This window comes from Corvus kubaryi, unplaced genomic scaffold (genome assembly GCF_017639235.1).
Source record: "Corvus kubaryi isolate FWS band 111438036 unplaced genomic scaffold, C.kubaryi_AGA036_p1.0 37260, whole genome shotgun sequence".
In the NCBI taxonomy this organism is placed as follows: Eukaryota; Metazoa; Chordata; class Aves; order Passeriformes; family Corvidae; genus Corvus; species Corvus kubaryi.
Window position 1 is genome coordinate 4,713,791 of NW_024581077.1, and position 18,013 is coordinate 4,731,803.

At 38.1% G+C, this 18,013-nt stretch overlaps 1 long non-coding RNA gene across 1 annotated transcript in view; it reads left to right on the top strand.

Annotated features, from left to right (window-relative positions):
• The first annotated feature begins 113 nt into the window (after positions 1-113).
• LOC121662687 overlaps positions 114-18,013 on the top strand; it is a 485,325-nt gene continuing 467,425 nt past the window's right edge. Inside the window, exon 1 of the long non-coding RNA XR_006015377.1 lies at positions 114-464. This is a non-coding gene — a long non-coding RNA (uncharacterized LOC121662687). The remainder of the gene's footprint in view (positions 465-18,013) is intronic.

Consider the following 18,013-nt stretch of genomic DNA (forward strand, 5'->3'; position numbering starts at 1 on the left):
TGTTTCAGATCCATTGCTTATTGACTGATAGACTTATTGGTGAATTCTACAGCAGTGATCCAGCCCAGGGAGGTCAGCAGGGTGCAATTACTCCTCCCTGCACAGCTCTTTCCGTATGCATATCACATCTCCCTGCTTGTAGCAGGCTGATGAGTGTGTGCAGTTAGTGCAGGCACACACATACTTCTGCGCTTTCCCTGAAAGTGGAGCATTAGCAACTGCAGTCAAAACGCACCGTTGCTTCTTCAGCTCTGATCCGAGCAGCAACTGTCTAATTCTGTCTGGAGGAACTAGGAGACAGCACTGGAGGCAAGTTTAAAAAGGACCTAGTGACACCCTGCTGTCACATCTGGTTTCACGGATCTACTTATTAGTAGTCCATTTAAAATTACTTTCCTGGTCCCATCTGTATTGCACATTCTTGAGAGCTGGCTGGCTGGGAAAGAAGGAGCACACTGCTGAAGGTATGTTGCAGTCCTCTTTACCTTACATCTTGTGCTGAATGTTTTTATCTGTGCATCTCACTTGCAGACATTCCTGGTATATGCAGTTTTGCACTGAGAGCTGATGGAGAAGGGCTTTAAGAAATCATAGCATTAGGAATAAATAGACAGGTGATTTGTTTTGGTTTTCTTTCTCCTTCAATTAACCATGCTGATTGTTTGCTAAGGGGTAAAATTAAACAACTGGATTAAACTTTCAGGAAAGATGACAACTCCGACAGCATTTAGCATCACAAGCAAATAGATTGCTGTTATTTCTATCAGGGCAAAATGTCCATTCATTTGTTGTTTAACTGTGGACATGGAACATTGCTTTCAAAAGGATGCGTTTATTAAATATGGGTTGTGTATGCACTACCAGCTGAAATTTGCATACATGTTTTGAAATTTGGAAAAAAAGACTCTTTCTTTAACTTTCAAAATGCTCTGGACTGCAGCACACTTCTTTAGAAAACAGGAGTGAGCCAGGCTTTTCATTTCACTTAAGTTCTTTTGCTGGCATGTATTCATCTGGTAAAAAGTCTTTGCCAAATACAAGAAGTTTGCTGTTATTACATTTCCATAAATGTAACAGCTGTGAAGAGCATAAATATTCATTGTGTTTAGATTTTTGCTCCAAAGATTTTTATGAAAATTCTGACTTTTCAAAGGGGATGGGATCTTAGATCAAAGAATTATGCAGGTTGAGATATTGTGATAAGCTGTATATAAGTGTTTCCTCAAAAACACCCTAGTATAGATAAGCATATATCGCATTACATAGCTGACTGTACCTGTTATTTACTCACAGCCAACTTGATCTGTTGCTTTTACTTATGGATTCTTTTGCTAACAGGTCATCAGCAATGAAAATGAAGTACAGTTCCGATGCTGGTCTCTGATGGGATGTTATTTCCCTAACGCTATACAGCTTCAAAACATATCGAAGACATTGCTAATATTAAGATGATTAAATTTTAACTTGGTATATCCTGCATTTTCCCTTAGTGAAAACTTATTTTGGGATGTTTCTAAGGTCAGAGAAACCCACTGCTATCTCAGTGTATTTTAAGGGTGTAAAGAGGTTTGAGTAATCTTTCCTTAGGAAAATTCTCCTGTCGGTATTTTATCAAAATTTTATGAGCAGCAGAGATGGTCCTCCCCTGCAGGTAGAAGTAGAATGGTCTTGAAAATACATAGGCAGCATGTGTGCATGTGTGTCTAGAGATAACTAACTCATCTAAAAAACTTAAATAATCCTATCTGCCTCTTGATCTCAATGACTTCTCTATGACTAAAAATATCCTATTAATGGGTCATACTGCAGATTTCTGTAACTTCACAGTGAAGAAAACAACTAGACAGGAATTGTGTTATGTAAAAATACCTCAGAAACCCTCTTAAGGCTCGTTGTAATTATTTCTTTAAAAATCCTCCTAGTACTTGGGAAGTGCTGGGAGCTGTGGAGTACATGCCTCTCAAAAGCATGACAAGTGGAGCTATCCATGCATGCTCAAAGTGAATTTAACTTTCTTGATGTCCGAGGGCACCTCTTTGGCAGACTGTCCTCACTCGGGTTGGACTGTGCTGCTCACCACTGGCAAGGTCAGCCTGGCTGGAGAGCTGTGCCTCCCAGCTGCTCCAGCCCTCAGCCGGCGCTGGGCTGTCACTTAGTGTCTCCTCCTCAGGGGACAGAGAAAACACTCTTTGTCCCTTTCTTCTGTCATTTTTAATGACAGCTGAATCAGTCTGGTGCTTGGGTGGAAAGTTTCTGTTTGTCCCCTCCTATCCACCCCTCTCCACACGGTGGATATGCAGGGACTGCAGACATGAAATACATTTAAATACATATGAGAAAAAGAACAATTTGATGGGTCAGATCCTGTTTCCAGGGAGAGGAAATCAGAGTACTCTCCTGAAATTAGTAGGAAGTTGTTTACATGAACAGAAGTTGTTTACAGAGGTGCAAACTGGTGCAAAATCACTCTTTCCCTTGGTACTGTTTGAATTTCTGTGACCTGAGGACCTGGCTCTGTTCCTTTAAAGCTTGGCTTTATTCCAGGAAAAGTAGCCAAAATGGGGAATTTGTCTTTTCACTCACTAGAAAAAAACCTGCCTGTGTATGGAGACAACAACAGATATCTGAGAGCAAACACCTTTTTTCTTTCCCCTCACCAAAGCCTAGGAGAAAAAAACCCACACCAAAATATCTGAAGAAAAACATCTTCCCAAACGCCTCTGTTTAATTCCCTTTAAGACACATAAAGTCTCCTCTTCTGCTTTAATGTGTGTCAGGCTCCTTCCTGACCTCCACCGCTGCGTTGGAGGATGTGAGAGTTAATTCATTTTGACCCTTTGGCCACCTCACCCGTGTGCCTCTTCAAAGCAGATTTGTTGATCATGTCAAGTGCAGCTGCCGATGCGTTTCTCTTCTGCCTTGCAAGAGTCAGAGCCGGCATCCAGAGGCTCGGATGTGTTTTGTTAAGTTACAATCTCTCAGCCCCAGCACTGCGATTCCCAAGCTGACTAGCCCTCTAGCGTTTTGAGGTATTTGATGCAAAGAGGTCTCTGTAGCTGTTGCTTGCCTTCAGCAGAGGTAAAGAGGGGGATTTGAAATAGCTCACAAGAGCTTAATGGATTTATTGGAATCTAGAGTGATTGGTAAAGCCATACAGCATCCAATCCTTCTGTCTGGAAAAAGCAAGAGCTGGGTTTTGTGTACTTTTAGAGTGCCAAAGCCTCTACGATTGGCGCTGCTGCATGGCTGTGAGTCTGTCAGAGACTGCTGACATACAAACTGCTGCAGAGTTGTTGTAGAAGACAGCTGTTTACACACTGTAACTGGGATTTCTGAAAGCATCTTATATCACACACACACACGCTGCAGCACTGGAGCACTGCACAGGTTCCTCAGCTCTCCCATGGACGATAGCTGAAAATGAAGGGGAAGAAATGCCATGAAACCTCAATATTGTAGCAAACTGGGATCCAGATGGCAAACCTTTTTACAGCAATATGGTGGATTAAGTTTAAGTCTCCCCTGGCTACTACTCTCCTGTTTAATTTGTCTTTCTTTAATGCTGTTTTGCTGTAATGCTTTTTTGCAGGGTAATGCCACAAAAAAGCCTGGTATCAGGCATAGTTTTCTATCAGGAGAACTTTCTTTCATCTCTATTAACCCCTTCAGAGCTAATTAACAGATTGCATGATCAGTAGAAGCAATTTGGACTATATATGGAAAAAATGCTTTCACAGTACAGGCAAAGTATGAAACCAAGGTGATTTGCACATAAAGGAAGAGAAATAACCTGTTGGAGGAAGCACAGGTTTTCACTCTTCTGGGCTTTATCACTAGTCAAAAATAATTTTTGGTAGTGCAGCTGCAATAATGGCTGAATTTCTTCACAGAGGAGACGCAAACCTCAGGTTGGTGTTGTACACATGCCAACATTTCTGAGGCTAAATGTCAAGTAGTTTTGTTTTGCCCTGTAACTTACAGATCCAGCCCTGTCTTCTTGTAAGCTGCTACTGGTGTTTGAATATGTTCTTCCTTCTTCGTGCAGTCTCAGCAAGGATCATCACTGCCCACATCTTCTTCAAAAAGCTGGTTGGTGAGACACCCAGTGGTGACAGGGAGCACCTGTGAGCTGGGCAATGGGACCTCCCGGGTGTCTTCCTGCAAGTTATGCTTTAGCAGAAATCTTGCGAGAAAGTCACCCTCAGACAACATGATGCTTAAGATTCCTTCCCTTTACTCTCCAATTCTGTCACTACCTGATGCAGATTGAATGTAAATTATTAAAAAAAAAATTATTTAAATAAAGTGTCTCCAGAACACCTCTCGATCATTTTGGTCTTGATTATGCCACTTCAGAAGTGGGTTTATAACTCATTCCCATATGTGCACATGGGAATGAATAGCAAGTTCAATTCTGCATCTCACATGACAGGTATATTCAAAACATGATGAAACGGGAATTAAAAATCCGCATCCAGGTCCGACACTGTGACAGAGTTCATCTGCCATCGCTGCCATCCCTGCCCCAGCTGATGGCTAAATTCACTATATGTGTCCCTGTTTAGCCTGAAAATTCCTTTGAGATACCTTTATGAGAGTAAAATATAAAACCAGAAGCCAAAAATTAGATTAAATTCCAGATTAATCACAGAAATAAACCTCTGTTTAGTAAGTCAAATATTTTTTTAGGCTGTGGAGGTTGTATTGACCAGCTCACTGTTAACTAAAATGGGAGTTTAGTCTTCTATCACCTGCTAATTTGTCACTAGTTTAGTGAGTACTTCTTTGTCTCCTGTGCTCTGGACTATCAACCCTTGCAAACCAATAATTAATTGTTGTGGATCTTCCTGGGGGTGAGGAGGAACAATTAATTACAATGAAATAGTGGGTTTTGCCATAAAGTTACTAAGCAGAGCTATGGCAGAGTGAATAATGCATGAGGTGGTTTCCTTTCACGAAGGTTACTAACAAACATTTCTACTAGTTGGACATTTGGACTTGGCCAGAGAGTGGTGTTTATATTGTTTTGGTGATACAGAAAGCAGTTAGGGAACAACTATGAGATTCTCTCGTATTCTAAGACTCTGGAGAAAAGTCATTAGCCAATTTTTAAAAATGAATTAAATAAATAATGAGAAAATGTAAAACTAATCCAGTTTTAGATGCATGGGTAAGTTAACACATAAATTTAAAAGACATAATATAAAATACCGGTAAGTTTTGTTTTGCAAGATAAACACTGCAGTGGTTTCTGTAAATCCAGGGGATAAAAAATAATTTCTAAGTGGTTTTGATTAAATATTTTAACATATTATTTATAAATAAAGCTATAGTGCTTACTAGTTTTCTCTTTAATAAAACTCAAATTCTGGTATCTCTAAAAGGTGATGGAAGATGTATCTGGGCTTATTAAAGATGAATAAAGCTCTATAACGTTTTTCTTCATTGTACTAGATTTTTTCTAAACAAAATCTCTTATCTCAGAATGCCATCAAGTTCTCACAAGGAACATAAATCACAGCAGAATAGGCAGCCTCCTGCTTCATTCACTGAGCTCCATATGCTTATCTACCTTGTGTTTCTGCATCCCAGGCTCCTAAAATGCTTCAGTCAACATTCCTTCTGAATTGTGATACGTCATGTTAATCAGCCTCTACAGTGTCCCAAAAATGTATGCAAATTAAACTTTTGATGAAGCAGAATATTTTGACAGGATTTTTGCATAAATCACACACACAAGCATGCTCACACACAGGACCTTTTTAGAGAGGAGGACATTTTTGGACCTCATTTTTTCTAGAGTACATTTTGACCAGCATGCTGGTGTTGCTCGTGAGCAGGAATACGTATGTGGCAGTATGCCAGGTCCCATAGCAAGAAGAAAATCAAGTTCAAGTCCACTCTTGGCAAGAAAAAAATGTACCAAGGAGAAAGAAACATAACAGTTTCCTCTTCACTTATCCTCCTTTCCCCCACTCCTTTTCTGGCACTGTGTTTGTTCTCTGGGTTGTTTGTGTCCAGTGGTAATATCAGCATTTTTAGTGTTATCATGAAAGAACATTGTCATGTTATGGTAAATTAATGTTTTAAATTAATCTGTTCTTCCAGAATATCAAAATTCAAAAATCAAAATAATTTATTTGCATTTAAATCAATTTAAATAAAATTTAATATAATTTGCTGACTTTCACATTGCTTATAAATTACCTAGGTCCACTGAATGTTTAGAAAACCATATTGAGGCTTGTTCAGATGAGTCTTGTAAGTCCTAGCACTGCCTGGCTGCAAATGTCTCAATTTTTATTCTCTTCTGACCTCCTTTGCTATAGTTTTATATTCCACCCTGTCCTTCAGGTCTGTATTCAGACTGCTTACAAGTCTGGATACGTCTGTCTCATCTGTCCCTCTTGCTGAAGGGTTGAGCCTGAGCGAGCAAAACAAGAATGATGCAGGCAGTGCTTTCTGTCTGTTTGGGCAGCCCTCAGTCTGCAGCTGTGTAGGCAAGGACCTTCAGCTGCCACTAACTCGTGCAACTGGGGCCCTGACTGACATGTTCTGAGGTTCCCCCATGGATCCACTCCGCCTTCTACATCTTAGTCCAAATCGGATGCAAAACTATTTCTGTGACTCTATTTTTGCATACTTAGAGTACTTTTTGACATAGAAGCATAGAATATAGAATCAGAGAATGGTGTGCCTTGGAAAGGACCACAAAAATCACCTAGGTCTAACTCGCTTCCACGGACAGGGTGACACCCCTTAGGTCAGGTTGCTTAGGGCCCCATCCAACCTGGCCTTGAACTATTCCAGGGGTGTGTATGTTTGAAAAACTGTCAGACTTCACCAAGAAAGTACGGGACCATGTCTACTTACCCTTCCCAGTGATGTTGCAATCTAATAACCTTGTTGCTCTAGCTTCTTCACAGAGCTTTCTCCTTCCTAAAAGTTACTGTGCTTTCATGAGGCTTGTATGGGCCACCTCTTTGACAACGTTTGCATGAGGTTTGCATGGGGCTTAAAAATCCTCCTCTGATATTAAACAGTGTACGTTTTATTCGTCCTGTATCTGCAATGGTAGTGCACTGTTTATCATCTATATTGTGCACCAACTAAAAGAATTGCAGAATATGCCGAGATGGAGGCGACCCACAAGGATCCAACCCAAGCTGAGTCCAACTCTTAGCCCTGCACAGGATGCCCCCAAGAGTCACACCTCGTACCTGAGAGCAAGATGCTTTAACTCTGTTTTCTGTGTCCAGATACCTCAGAAGAGTGTATGTACAATACTTACTCTGTGTATGAGGGAATACACACAAAATCAAACATATTTGCAATCATATATACAATTCGTGTTTCACAAAACATGCATTACTCACAGAGAGAGGTCGGTGATTTGTCACCTAGGGAAAATCCAACACAGTTTGGAGTATCAGGTTAAAGCATCCCATAGCTGCAAAGGCATACAGGTTGGCTGCTGCCTTTTTAAAGAGGTAAAAGAGCTTATAAGTATGTGCAATTTTATGGCTAAGTATAAACAGAAGAATGCTACAATAATCATAAATACAGCTGTAGAGCCAAATTCTCTTGATGATGCAATAGCAATATATATAGATACACATATATATTCTATTTCACAGTTTGATATTCTTAATTCCCAAAAACCAAGTCTTAGTTTCCTGCCAATTTTATAATTTTTCTTGTTGTCAATTGCCTTCTAAAATAAGTTTGAATGAGATGGAATTAAGTTTAAAGTTTAAAAAATTAGAAACAGGTGCTGTGTCTATACCTGCCGCCATATCCCTTTCTTTGTGCCTTGTATCACTGCTTTCTGGAACAAGCATTTTGATCCTGTCTCTTGCTGCTAATTTTGCACTGTCTGCTGGTGGAAGCTGGGGGAGGGGACAAAGTTGATGAATATTAGAACTGAGAGAGTTGAAGATGTTCAAAAACAGGGAAGCTTTGCAAACTGAGTAGAAATAGAGTAGTATTACTCTTTGCAAGCTGAGTAGAAATGAAGCAGTGAAAGCTTTAATAGCAGCCACACAATCACTGGCTTAAATGTGTTTTGGTTTTGAGTGCTTTTAATGGCAATAATTAGGTAATCAATATTGTTTCAGAATGGAAAAATATCCTGCTTAACAACAGAATAACATTGATTAGCTAAGCTAGTACCATTTTAAGGAACATTAAGTAATCAAGACTGTTTCCATGATGACATCCCAAAGTGAGAGAAAATCAGGCAACTCTAGTATTGGATGAAGCTGGGACTGCATTTGCACTGTTGCTGAGGAGACAACGGCTGCTGCATTTGCCTGTGCAGTCATTGTAGTACAAATGACTGAGGGAGGCACTGGGATCATTTCAGTGAACTTGGATCTTATCCCAGATATAAACTAGATGTTTTCTGAAGATACGGATTTCACTCCACTCTTTTCGTTACCCTTTATACACTTGTTAATTCAAACTGATATGTTTAATTTGAATATCTAAAATAATTAATGATTATATATAACTTGCACTTTGAAATTTACTGAGAGGTCTTAGGAGTTTTTCAGGAGATGCCACTCTTAATAGATCTACTTTACATCAGAGCAAACTTAATGATGGAGTGGGAGATTTTACAAACAAACCTTGTCTGCTGGTGGCACAAGTAGCAGCAGGGTCCACAAGTCCTGGGTGCTAATTTGCTGCTATATCTACTCAGGCATCTCAATAATTTTAAATTAAATATCTAGATTAATCCAGAATTACCTAAACTTTCATATATTTGAGCAACTACAGTTAGAGCTGCAGCTTTTGAAACACTGCAAAGAAAGTTGTACGTGGATGCCCAGATTTAGTCATTCTGATCAGGATTCACTAACAGCAATATTTCTCAGAGATATGATGCTGATCCTTTTTTTGTGTGATATTGCAGGAAATTACACTGCACTGCTTTTGCTAAACCTGGGGGTGGCACAAAGAGCAAGGCCAGACTGAAGAGGGCTCTGAGCAACCTGATTTGGCTGAAGATGTCCCACATCATTGCAGGGGCATTGGACTACATGACCTTTAAATGTCCCTTCCAGTCCAAACTGTTCCAAGATTCTATGATTCTATAATTCTGTGATTTGATCTACAAATGACTTTGCATGAGTGGAAGACAGCGAGCATTTGGTAAAGAGTATAAAATCTTCAAGGACGGATCCAGTGTGCCAAAAATTAACAACAGGGCTCAGAAATAACAAAAAAGTGTAGGTGGCAAGCTGGTGGTGGTTGAGAATTCTTGAATCTACTTGAAACCAAGTGGGTATGCCATTAAGCTCTTTTCCAGGCGTAAGAACAGTCAACATCCCTTCTCCCAAGACTTATCTGATCAGACACTCTGTATTTTATGATACATGAGCATGTCTTTAAAGCATTCACTCCTGGAGGCAGGTCATCGCATATGAATCACAAGTTTCAACAGGGAAAAACACATGCAGCATTCAGAACATTGAGGGCAAACTTGAAAATATGATCCTTTATATTATGAAAACTCAAAATAAAAAAATAAAATATCAGTTTCAAAATATTCTTCTTCAAAAGTGACAGCCAACCAAAAAACAGAGTCTTTTCGTTCAGAATTGGTCTTGTGATAACCAGGACGAAATAGTGTACACACTTTTTAATGTTCAGGTTTAACCTCAACATAATTAAAGCAGAAATGTTGGACAGATGAGAATTATTATTAGTCTTGAGAGTATCAGGAAAGCTGTTGCCCCAAAGCTAAGTTTGAAAACCATTTTCTGTAGAGAGGATCAGACTGTACTTTCATAGTAGCCAAATTTATTCAAGAGGTGTGACACAGCTTTCATACATTAGGGCTTTGGATTAGTCTATGAAATGAAATATACCATTATTGCATTACAACCTGGAGAGGACTGAAAGGGAGAAGCTCTGCTTAGATGGAGCGGAAGCAATCTTTGTTTCATTTTTCACTCTGATGTAGATGATTTTCACAACGGTTTTGTTTTCTATCATATGCCATGCTTGTTTTATATAATTATGTGGGAGGCCATCTTTCCACCTGATATCTTCTCAGTGATCTGGTGTTTTGTGTGGGCTGATGGTGTGTATAGTTTCACATCCACAAAGGTGGTAATCTATGCAGATGATTACAGGAAGTGGTTCAAGTGGATAGATCTGACTGGTAGGATAACATGTAAGGTGTTTTGGCATGTACGTATTCTCACACTATGTCTTGATAGTATTTTATCTGAAGCCAATGTGCTATATTCAGTACTCAAAAGGATTTGACTTGATCTTGCCCATCAGAGTTGTTCTGACAGGTGCTATATTCATCTTCCTTCTTTTGTAGATGAGGAAACAGAAATTTACTGAAAATGGCTTTCTAATCTGTAGTTCTACACTGGTGGATTCATTTGCCAGAATACTAAAAGCAAAATAAGGACTGGAATAAACTTTACTTTTTTTACTGACATGAAAATTTAGTTTATTTTGAGTAAGTACCAGAAAACAGGTCTTGTTATCCAAGTAGAAATGTTCAATACACTCTTTCTGACATAGTCTGGTAGACTTGAGAGTGTTAAATACTCTGGTAAATTAGATAAAGTTGCATGAATTCAAATAGAGTATTTCTATTTTTTTAACATACATGGTTTATTGCATGGCTGGTTATGCCAATCTGTCTTACTACAACTATCATTGGATCTTGTAAAATTCTCAGAGTCAGTGATTTTTGAATGCTACACTTATCCTCAGAATGACTTTACTTTAATCATACGAGTTATGCAACAATCATAAGAGCAACAGACAGGAAAAGATATCCTTGTTCAGGACAGGCAAACCTAACTGGATAACTTTGTGCATTCATGACAAGACAGACTGTGTGCACACTGAAATGAACAAAAAAAACCAAAACAGGGATCTGTGTTTAAAAATTTGTCAGGTAAATAATGGAAGGGACGGCTCCAGGAGCCTTTTGGAACCAGAAGTCTGCAAATTACTTCCATTCGGTGCAGAAATTCATACCCCTGATGGAGACATTGATTTTCCAAGTAGAGGGTGCTGTTAAAAGTAACGGCCTCCATATTTCTAGATGCAAAGTCAGCAATTATTTGTGTTAAATTAGAACTGAGTAAGCAATTGTAATTGGTTTTAATGAAAATGAACATCCATCATCTACAGCAGTTTTGGCCTTGTTAATTTTTTTTGACTTTGTTTCTATTCTGATTTAATCTCTTTTACAACTGACATTTTAAATTTATTTACCTTCTAGACTGTCTGAATTCTGTTTCTCTTATAGGTGCATATGACATGTGATCGACTCTCTCCCTTGTGTTCTGTGTGATAAGTTAACTGGTTTGATCTCATCATTTTTCACACAATTTTGCATCTTTTCCAGTCCATCAGTGATTCTGTGGCTCTTAATCCTTTCCAAGGATAGAGTACTTCCTCTTCCTTCTATCTAGAGGCCTGTAGTCAGTGGTGTTCCCCATGGATCAATAGTAGGTCCATTATTATTAAACTATTTCAGTGGTGTCCAGCAACAGATCAAGGAGTAATAGTGAAAAATTAAAATACAAGAAGTTCCACTTCAGCATGAGGAAGAACTTCCTTGCATTAAGGGGAGCAGAGCACAGAAAAAGGTCACCCAGGACGGTCATGGATTCTCCCTCTCCGGAGAAATTGAAAACCCAACTGAACATGTTCCTGTGTAATCTGCTCTAGGTGACCCTGCCTTGGCAGGGAAGCTGGACTGGATGATTTCCAGAGGTCCCTTCCAACCCTAAAAATCCTGTGATTCTGTGATGATTCCATGATTCTGAATTAGTATTCTTCTTAACATATGGAGAGCAGAATTGTGGCCAGAATTACAGTAGGAATTATAATTTTGACAAACATAGTTTCTGTTTGTTTTTTTTTTTATCCCAAATAATATTTTCATGTTTATAATCCTAGTATTATGTTAACCCTTTTGATTGCAAAGTTGTAGTTGAGAAGCTACTCTCAGTTTATCACACTTTGTCATCTGAAGACCATTTCAGAATCACAGCTTTCAAAATAGAATCTGCCACTGAACTACCATGGCCTATATTATTGCCACTGGTTTGTGGTTTAAGATTTGAAACACATATGGTTTGTTTAAAGCCTATTGGGATGACCTTTCCTCCTCCTTTATTTACCACTCCCTAGGCATTTGGTCATCACCAAAATCTATATCTTTTTTACCTGTGGTTTTGTTTAGTATTATCTATTCCTAAGCAATCGATAAAAAGATTAAGACATACAGAGAGAAAAATAACTAAAAAACATCAGTAAATTTCTACTTGAAATGCAGCTGGTTGGCACTGATTCAGATGTAGCATTGTGTTCTGAATCTTATTATTTAACTACTTCTTAATTCATTTATTATGTGAATGTTAAATTGTTCAAATTTTATCACTCAAGATGTTGTGGTCTCAAGTCAAGTACATGACAGAAATCTGTTGCAGAAACATCATTATTTTCATCACACAAAGTTGTAAACAGCAAAATGTTGCCAATATACTTACATTTTCTACAAATATAGAATAACATCAACATTGCTTCATTCTTTTATTTCTTATTAGTTCAGTTTTATATTAGCCATTCTGTGATTTGGTCTGAGGTGCTTTTGTATTTACTTTATTTATAGCTTTCCATACAAAATAAAAAAAAAATAATAGTTTCTTACATATTTTTAAAGCATCGTTGTCTTCTGGAACATCTCCAGATCTCCAGAATATATTGGAAAGTGAGCATTTGTGATCCACAGAATATTTGGCTGTATGATTTATGGTCTGAGTATTACCTGGATCTGCTTATTAACTGCATTATTAACTCTCCTTGCCAATATATAAATATTTACTGAAAAAATATATGTCCTGCTTTATTGTTAGAAATTATTCTATTTCATTCTTCTAGAAATTTATCAATGCGGGTTGTTATATGAGTAATCTGGAAGGAACTTGTATTTTAAACTTTGAATGAAGTATGTCTGTTTCTTGACAGCCAACATTGTACCTTTTGTGGTAACACTAACTACAACAGAAACAAAGATTTTTCTCTCTGATGGCATCAGTTATAACTTCTAAGAAGGATGATTTTTTTTAAGTAGTAAAATACCGTCAGTACAGTGAGACGGGGAACTGGCACTAGTCTGTCAATAACTGTATTGGAAAAGCAATAATGTTGCTAGTTATTATGTTACTATTACTGCTATTGTTTAAAAATGAGGAAGTATTCTCTGACAAGAGGTAGAACTGGAAGTCTACATTTTCTTACTTATTCTGCCAGTTATTTGATGTTGATGTCAAACTCTTCTTTTTGCAGGATCAAACAGAATTCTTATAATGTTTAATTGTCAGAAAAAGCTCTTTAAAATTCAGCATGAATATTTGAAGGTAAGGAATTATTAAAGAAATCAATGCTTGCTCACACTTCAATCTGCATGAGAAAGCAGAAAACAAAAAATAAGAAGGAGGAATACATGGGTCCTCTTGTAAAGCAGCTGAATCTCTGAGTATAGGCCAGACTGCTGTAGACTCTACAGCTATTTATCTTATTCTTCTCATGCTTGGATTAAATTTAAAAGAATTTCAGAAGGAATCCCATCTCAATTAATGCTGTTTATAAAACTTTGCTTGCCCTTTTATTTTTCCTTCCTTAGTCCCTTATTTGAACATGTAGAAATTACTGCCATCACAGGAACTGTTTAGAGTGCCAGTAAACGGTGGGTGTTTTTTCTACTTTTTTCTATTTAAAAAAAATTTAATAGCATTGCAAGACTGATTACATTCTATTTTATTTGAATGCTGAACAAAGATATTTTTTCAGTCTAAATATTTTTATTCCTGATATCTCTTTCTCTCATCTTGTCTTTAGAACATTTGCTAAAGTCATCTTTAACATCCTGCTCCATTTTTCATGTTGGGAAGGGGGGGAAAAGAAACTTATTAAGTTAAGGTGAGGAATAGCTCATTAGACAATTAAAGATTCAAACTGGATCTTTAAATCCACTCTGGATCTTTAAAAGTCCACTTTGGATCTGGACAATAAAAATTTACTGATTTTAGTTTTAACCTTTGTGTAAACTCAAGAAAATATCTTAAAATTTGAACACTTAATTCTTAAACACTTAAACATGGATCAAGTGAACAGCTAAAAGTTTTTGTAATAAAAATATCCAGCATTTTACTGAGATTGAGATCTGATATGTCTTCATGTAGCTTATATAATAATTTCCATCATAAAAGAATTCTTAATGTATTCTACATGAGAAACAATAATTAATGAGGTTTTACTCCTGAATTTTATTGCAGTTATGATAAGTAGATCTAGCAAATAGTTGAATGGCACAGTGTCAAGCAGCAGAGGGATATTTCTGGTAAAGGGCACAAACAAGGTGAAGCAGGGACACGGACCAGAGGAAGCAAAGGCCCTCTCTTGTTGAAGGAATCCTGCCACTGTGTCTTAACTCTCCATTTATGTTGGGAAGGATTGGGCGCACAGAAGGGCTTTCTGAGTGAGACCCTATTGAGCTAAACTTAGATACCTACAGTAGCCAGGCAAGATCTTCCCATGCAGATTTTCAAAGTGTCTGCACAACCTGTGGCTGTTTGAATAATCTAAGTATTTGCTTTGGACCTGTTTACTAGATACCTGAAATTTAGGAGAAAGATGTGTCTAAAATTTTTCTGAACCCTATATAAAAATTTCTATGAGCATTTTATCAATGGTACAGAAGAACACTGAAGTTGTCTTAAGTAACAGAGAAATGTGATATACAGAGAAGTCTAACAGTGTATCTGGAAACATACAGGGCCTTCATGTTTTCCTTTTGGTTTCTCTCCCTTACACATGCATATCTTATCTTGGCTTCTTTGCTCGTCTTTTTTTCTTCCCAAGGAATGGTATACCATGCCTCAGACTAGTGGAAAAAGAAAACTTAGCAGTAAAAACTGTTAGTTACTAAGAGTTACTTATTTTTACTTTATACCTTGTCCAAAGAGGGTGATTTTGTAAAGAATGGCTATACTATGCCACTGCTTGCCAAAATCAAGCAGATACTGGGTCAAATGTGAACAGATTAAACTTTTTTCATGCTTTCCCTGTTTAATCTGCTATTTGAAAAACTTCAGTGACATCCACCTCTAGATTAGATAGATGTGTCTTGTTTTTATCTGAAGGAGCACTTCCCCACCAACTTTCCAAGAGAAAGTCAGTCAGCCAGGGACTGAAGGGAAGAAATCCTTGCGTATGAATCCACATCAGCTTGGGATGGGAAGTTCCCTTGGAGGATGGCACTCAGAAACTCCCATAGGCATGCTTGCGGGGGGGCAAGCTATAAGGTTTTAGACTATAATGTGGGATTATTCCAGGACATCACTCCTTTTCTTTCCTCAAGTCATGTCTCCTCCATACAGATCTACAAATAGTGAAATAAGATTAAGTTTCTTTTAAGGTTTGGCATCATCTTTTGTGTGTAAAGCCTTCTGCTCTTATCATAAGGTCTCATGGTCTTACCAAGTGACTCCAACAATTCAACCGCTGCCTTGACTTTTTATAGACACATTGTTCTTTAGTGCCTCTGCTCTATTTTTGAAACTGCTGATATTGCCTACCTCAGAGTCTTCTGTGGAAACATTCCAGAAGTTCACGAAGTCCTGTGGAAAAAGGGGTTACTTTTATCTATTTTAAGCCAGTTTCCCAAGGTGCCCTGAGTGTTTGCAGTAATGTGTGGGTGAGGATTCGTGGTTCTGCACTCATTTTGTGCAGCACTTTCACAATGTAAAGCTCAAACACATTTCCCTCAGCTTTCCACTTCTTAAACTGAGGAAGAAAAAAGAAGAAAGTAAAGATGAAGACTGAGAAAAAAACGCTTTAGTCCCTTCTCACAGAGCCATGTTTTTTTCCTCTTTGTCATTTTAGTAGCTTTGCTCTGTACCTTCTTTAATATGTCACTCCTGCTCTGCAGAGATGAACTATGCATGGTAACCAAGGTTTTATGCTGTTAATACCTTTCATTTCTGTTTTCAATGCCCTTCAAATGTGTTGTCTTTTTTAGCTGTTGCTTCACAGGGAGCCATGATACTTTGAAAGCAGCTGTATTTTCCTTAGGAACAGTACTTTCACACCTTGAGGAAGGTTATGGTCTGAAAGCAGAGGCTGCCAGATTTCACTCTTATAGCAATAGTCAGTAAAAAGAGGACTTATGAAGTTGATGAAAAGTCATCACTTTAATACCTAAAGGTGGCCTTCAAGAAGGCTGAATAAGGACTTTCTACAAGGGTGTGCAGTGATGGGATAAGAAGGAATGGCTTTAAACTGGAGAAGGGTAAATTTAGATTAGATGTTAGGAAGAAATTCTTTGCTGTGAGGGGGGTGAGATATTGGCACAGGTTGCCAGAGAAGCTGTGATTACTCCATCCCTGGAAGTGTTCAAGGTTAGGTGGGATGGGTTTTGAGCAACCTGGGCTAGAGGAGGGTCTCCCTGCCCATGGCAGGGGGGTTTGAACTAGATGGTCTTTGAGGTCCCTTCCAACCCAAATTATTCTACTATTCTATGACGTTATAATTAAGAATTAAAATTTTTCCAAGTTTCATATACTTTGTTGGATGCAAAAGAAAATTCTTGTTATAAATATGAAGCATAAAAAAATATTTTGCTTCTGTTTATCCAAGGATTTTGATGCACAACAACTTTTTCTTCTTGCAAGTTCTAAAAGACCATTTACAACCCCTTTCACTCATAAACTTTTTTTTTTTTTGAGAGATAATTTTCTCTTGTAACTTAGATACTCTGTAATCCAAACCCACTGCTGTACTCTAAAATTTCTTTCAACTACTGTATCTCCCAGAACTCACTGCCAGGGGCTAAAGCCATATATTACATAGTACTGAAGTTGACCTTTGTGTCACTGAGAAGGGTTTATTTTATTTTATTTGACACAATAATATTTATTAACTTCAAAGTCACTCACAGCATTTATAGTACCTGAAAAATTGCACCTACGGCAAGAGAAAAAGGGGCTTTGTTTTGAAGAAGGTTGAACCAAATCCTAAAGTAATCATTAGAAATACAGATTCCGTGCTTTGATATCTCTAGCAAAGCTATCTGCTGTTTGATTATCAATCAGAACACACAAGAAAAATGGTTGTTGAGTCACGTAGAGAGATAAAACTGACTGCAACAGATATTTATGGGATATATTACTGCTAGTTGCCTCATACACACTGGAATTTGTTTTCATATGGCTAAATGGTTTAATGATCTTTAGAACCATTTCTAGGCTTCTGAAACAAACATTTCTCTTAGTTACAGCCTGGATTTCAGTTCAGTTTTGAAATCTAACAAAAGAAAGGGCTCTGTGGATGTCAGTTATGAGAAAGAGTATATTGATAGTCCTTTGTGGGCAGGTGCCTAGCAATAGACATAAGAAAAAAGCTGTTAGGATAGTAACATCTGGATCCAAGCTGGATCTTGGCTTTAAGTGGGAATAATGGGGATACTCCCCCATGTGGAAGAGAAAGTGTGCTTACAGCTGGGTATTCTTGTTCCCCCCACCCCACTAACACATTAAGGTTCTGCACCAAGAATTCCTGCAGTAATCATTCCTGGGGGAAGAATGTTTGGGGCTGTCATTCTACCGTGAATGATTACTGAATTAAAAAACTAACAATCCAGGGACAATATGAAAGTTCCAAATGTGACCACTGAGTGGCAATCAGAGTATACTCTTGAAAAGTCTGGGATTCCTTCTCTTGGGCTGAGCAGTACGCAGATAGCCAGGTTTCCTGTGTCCTTCTCAAGCAGTTATCATGGCTCCTGAATTACATGTGGCTTGTAAGAAGTCCATGTGTATCTGTACAAGTAGAGGAACTGTGCTGGGATGAAGGTACTGGTTAGTCCAAAGCTGCTGCCAAAGAATGAAACAGGACAGCAAGGCTTAAGGAAGCTGGAGCATCCAGCACAACTTGAGACTGTCCTCCATATGCAGCCTTATCCAGC